We start from the raw sequence: 5,941 nt of genomic DNA, 5'->3' as shown, positions 1-5,941 counted from the left end.
AAGATGAAATTGTGGGATGTGAAAAATGAGAGGAAACTGCGGGATGCAAGAAAAGTGCAATAATCAGAAAGAAAAGAGAGGGAAGAAATGAGCAAATCAAGGAGCGCAAGAGAGGAAACGAAGAAGAAAAGGGCAATGAGAGTAAAATTGGGATGATGCCATATGACCTTCGTAACCTCGGAGTCATTTTAGAACCAATAACTGTGACTAGGTGCATTGCACATAATGTGAGATTATCTTATGTTAAATGCCCTAACGCTAACGTGATGACTTCATTTTGTTCCTCTTTGTTATCTTCATTATTGAGAAGGGTGGTTGGTTTGTGGTTCTTAAACTGGTAACTCTTTCCTACAACATAAAGTCGAAAGGCAATGACAGACGACAACAGAGTTGAGTTAGTGGATATTGGTACACGAAAGCAGTTGGTTGAACATGACATTGGGTTAGTTGAAGAGGTACGGATGTTGAGACAACACATGGCGGACATTTATCAGGCTTGGATGACTGGGAAGGCACCACCCCCGTCACCACCTAGCTTCCTAGATGCTACCCTTACCCAAGCTCCGGTCATAGTGTCAAATGATCCACCATATTCTCCGGATTTTCCATCTTATCACAGCTTTCCTAACCTTCCTAGTAGCTCCATCGTTCGTCCTCCAACTACCTTTCCCAAAATAGCCCTTCTGATGTTGTTGAGCCCCGCCAATGACAAGTCCTAGTGGGCGTTCCTGCTCAACGCTTTTAGCCTCAACATCAACCCCATGAATATCTCCGTACTCCAGATAATCCTTCCCGATGCTACTTCTCTCCACAAAATCCCCAAAGTCATACCTCACATTCCCACTACTCTATCCATAATGCATTGCCATATTCTCCACATCCACAGGACTCGCATTGCCCTATACCACTTCCATAAATATTTTACCCGCTTCCTCATGCGTGTCAACCACTACCCTGAATCCAGGGCCTGCGGACGCTAACATGACTACCTTGGGTCTCCTAACTGTGAAGTCTACAGCCAACCTCTCGATCAGCCACTACGAGCTACAAAATCTGCATAGGAGGTGCAGAGTGCAGTATCAGTACAACCGACACCATGTATTGGTAAGTGCCTAGCCTAACCTCGACGAAGGAGTGGCGAGGCCACGACCGGACACTCACAATAAAATCTGCATACAGTGAATAGTAAAGGCAGAAAAGAAGGAAGAATAAAGTAAAAACAGTAACTTGCAAGAAATAAATATGGTACCCAACTTGTTTCATCAGTGTTCAGCTATTACCAATCCTTAAGTGAAATTCAAGACTACCGTACAACTAACACAGTCAAAGAAAGAACACCAACATATAAATTGTTGCGGCGCGCAACCCTATCCCATCGTCCTCTCTTATTTCTTCTTAATATCATAAACAACAGAATATAGATAAAAGTGTTGCGGCGTGCAACCCGATCCCACTATATCATAATAATCACAATCACGGTTTACCCTTATTTCACCACATTTCACCCTTATTACACCTGTTGCGGCTTGTAACCTGATCCCACAGTATAATATCAATTCACCTTTATTCCTCCTTAATATATATCACCCTTATTCCACATTTTGCGGCGCGCAACCCGATCCCACCATATTCATATCAATTACACATGAAGTATAGAAATTTCACAATTTAACACCAGACCCTTCTGAATACTTAAGCTTCAGAACAGGGAAATGAAAAGCTTGTACTCAATAATACCTTACACAAGTAATATTACTCAGCGAGACCAATCCAGAATATCACTAAAACACCAATAAGAACAGCTTAAACAAGTAACAGGAGATAATGAAACTACGGGATATCTACTACTTTCAATAAGAAGAAACAATATACAACAAGTAGCAGTTAAGCATGGAAATACAAGAAAAAGCATGTAACAGTTAAAGCAGGGAAAGAGTGACTGACCCCCTCCCCCAGGTCCCCATCACTACGCGTTCGCGTTGAGCTGGTCACATTCGCGAAAGGGTAAAGCCCCTATCGCTCCGCGTTTGCGACCCAGCCTTCGTGTTCGTGAAGAAGTAAAATTCAGCCAGTCGAGTTTCTACTCGCGTTCGCGAGAGTGCCTTCGCGAACGCGAAGAAGGAAACTAGAAGGCACTGAAACTACAGAAACCAGATTTTTCCTAAGTCCCAAAACATCCCGTAGCCTATCTGAAACTCACCCGAATCCTCGGGGCTCCAAACCAAACATTCACACAAGTCCTAAAATATCATACGAACTTGTTCGCGTGATCAAAATCGCCAAAATAACACCTAGAACTACGAATTGAACACCAAATCGAATGAAATTTTTAAGAAAGCTTTAAATCCTCTATTTTCACAATCGGACGTCCGAATCACGTCAAACTAACTCCGTTTCTTAAACTTCACAGACAAGTCATAAATATTATATTGAACCTGTATCGGGCTCCGAAACCAAAATACGGGACCGATATCAATAATGCCAAACATGAATAGATTCTTAAAACCATTAAATTTTCAGATTTTTAATTTTTCAACAAAAATTCATATCTCGAGCTAGGGACCTCGGAATTCGACTTCGGGCATATGCCCAGGTCCCATATTTCAATACGGACCCACAGGGAATGTTAAAATACGGGTCCGTGTCCATTTATTCAAGAAATCAACTAAAATTAACTTTTAAGGTAAAATTCTTGTTTTTAACATATAAGCCTTCCGGGTCAATACTCAGACTGCGCACGCAAGTCGAAAAAGGCTAAAATGAGATATTTAAGGATTCGAAATACAAAATTTAGTTCAAAAACCTGAGATGACCTATCGGATCATCACATTTATGTAGAGAAGATAATGCCATCGCTCCTGAATATGCTCTACTCTACTGTTTGGATAGTATCTTTGATAAAATATTAAAATTGTGAGTCACGATTTACTGCTGAGTTTTTCAACAATGCAGCTGAGATATCTACACATATTTAGATATCTGAGGAAGGATTTGTCCTTTGCAATATTTTATTATTTAGACCAATAATATTGTGTAGTGGTGGCTTGATTTTTTAGAGTAGAAAGTGAAGATTAGCAACAGGGAAGTATGGGGGTCTAGATAGCAGCTCTAGGGTTTTTTCTGTGTTAATGGTGATTACAGCTTTATGTGTGAATTTATGTTAACGTGTAGAGTGAGGCGTGAGTGAATGCTATGCGTATCATGAGTTTAAATTGTGTGGCCAGCAAGTGCAGTTGCGCCTTTGTGAGTGAATTTTGTATTAGCCAACTGTACCTGCTGTTAATCTGGAAGAACGGAGCTTGTCCAGGCACCATGCATTTGAGTGTCTAATTTATTTATTTTTGGGTTGAGAGTGTATAATGATATGTTACGCGGACAGAGTGATAGTTGTGAGGTGTAAAACGTAGAAATAGTATATGCAAAGGAATCTTTCTGTTAGATGAAATTTAATTTGTTATAAAAGTTCTATCCAATTGAGCTAGGTGCCATGATTTCATTTGTTTTCTTTTAACCTATTAACACAAAGGTCAAGAATTTTACTATTATAAAGTACTATAGATGTGACTATCCTTGTACGTCTCAACTTTCTCAAAAAATAAAGTTGATTAAAAATGCTAAATTAGAAAATAATGACGTGATGAGCACCAAAAACGCATCTTTGAAAACTAAAAATAAATTTTAATATGTGAGGGACAAAAATTAGGTATATATTTCTATTTATATAGCAATCTATCATGTCATTCACACCGATGACTTAAACAATAATACTCCATAGTGAATATACAGAAATATAACGATCAAGTGGGCATAAATACCTAGGTTCAGGATCAAAACTAAGAAGGACCATTTGATTACTTCATTGTAAAGTTTTAGGATGCCAGCGGTTTTTATTTTAAAAGCTAAAGTGCATATATTAATAGGTCAAACGTATATTTTGTCAAGTCTATTTTTGCCCAATTGTACGCGTCAGAAATGTCCAACTTCAAATATAACGAGAGGTTTGGTTGCAGTGTCTGGGATTTGATTTATAAAAAGCTAACAATGATTTCAATACTCCAAAGTTATTGAAACCAAGAGAAAAGAAAAAATTATATTATTAATTATATCAAACAACTATACTGTAATGTTAAATTAATTACGTTTTGCTTGCTAGATACAGTTGGACTATTTTTATAATATAAATCATGGTATGTTCCATCTTAGTGCTAACACAGACTGCCATTAAAAAGTCAAGATATACGAGTCAACAATAACAACCCAGTATAATTTTACTAGTGGGATCTGGAGATGGTAGTGTATACGCAGACCTTACCCCTACCTTGGAGTAGAGAGGCTGTTTCCGATAGACCTCAGTTTCATCCCTCCAAGAACTCCCCACCTTGCTCTTGGGGTGACTCGAACTCACAACCTCTTAGTTGGAAGTGGATGGTGCTTACCACTAGAGCAACCCAGTCAGTCATTAAAATATCATGAGAAAACCACCCAACGTGAATATGTTAAGGTGATTTCTATTTGACAAATTGAAGATATTTTATAGTCATCACAAAAAAAACCTATTTTTATTATTTTGAGAGTTATAGTATTAATAAATAATCATTTTTAAATTCAAATATATAATATTATTATGACCGTGCGTAGCGCGAAAAAATTCACTAGTTATACTCCTAATAGAAAGTTAAAATCCTTTTTAGGATCTTTCCAAAATCCCAATTTCCAAAACTCTCCAGTAAAACAAAGCTCCAATTCCCTAGATCCCTTACGCCACTTTCCCCTTTCCCTTTTCTCGTTGCTTCAGCCTTCATGCCACTGCTTCTGTTTCTCGCTTCTCTGTTAGTATTTATTCTGGTTTACCTCTGCGGATGCTTCACACCTTCATTGCTCACTAGTTATTGCTCTACACCCACCATTGAAAGTTTCCTCACTTCCTCATGTTTATTTCTTAACGCTATGTGGCTATTTTCCCCCCATCAAATATATGTTCTTGCTCTATTTTTGTTTTGTATTTAGTTGGATTTTAGTGTTCTTGCTAAACTTTATTGTCATTGTTTTGCTTTTTTTGATATGTATTTCTTTGGTTGTGTTTGAAAATAAAATGCCTCTTAAATGGTTTCACTGTAGAATTTAGTATTATGGCTAAAAGAGAAAGAACATCCCAAATAATTTTGATCAAGGAAAATTCAAAATTAACTCTATTTTAACAACGACAAAAATATTAGGGAAAGTTGAGTTATTTAAAATAACTAAACTTATTGATGGTACGAACTAGTAGAAATTGTTCTATATTTCATAGTGAGTTACAAAGAAAGCTTTCTCGCTGGAATGAACTTCTATTTTATAGGAATTGAATTGAAATGGATAAATTTGTCACGGGGTTGGACCATTCTCAACCAACTCCTAGTTGTCAATTCTTGATCCAAGCGAATGCCAATCTTTCCTATCTTATAAATGAACTCGATTTGGGGTCACTTAAAGGCGATCAAGGAAAAAGAATACCTATTGTTGACTGTAACTCTAGAATATGAGATAAAGTAAGAAAACATTACATTTAACAAGGTCCTTGTCAACCTTTCAAGCATCAATTTCCCAAAACTTAAATAGTAGAAAGAATGCATCAATTTGTTCCAAGTTGGTTCAATGGTCAATTTTCTAAATGGTTGGAGTATAGTGTGAAGAAAGATGCAACATTTTGCTTATGTTGTTATTTGTTCAAAAATGAATTTATTCATGAAAGTGCGGGTGAATTTTATACAAAAATAATTTTAGGGCTTGGAATAAGGGTCTTGAAAGATTGTGTTTACATATTGGTGATATTAATAGTGTCCATGATAAATGTTTCAAGAAGATGCTAGATTTATCAAATCATCATCAATCAATTCAAGTTGTTTTTGATAAGCACTCTGATAAGTTGAAAAGTGAGTATCGAATGCGTTTAGAAGCATCA

This window comes from Nicotiana tabacum, chromosome 2 (genome assembly GCF_000715075.1).
Source record: "Nicotiana tabacum cultivar K326 chromosome 2, ASM71507v2, whole genome shotgun sequence".
NCBI lineage: Eukaryota > Viridiplantae > Streptophyta > Magnoliopsida > Solanales > Solanaceae > Nicotiana > Nicotiana tabacum.
The sequence above is the reverse complement of the archived record's forward strand: the minus strand, read 5'-3'. Positions refer to the sequence as shown.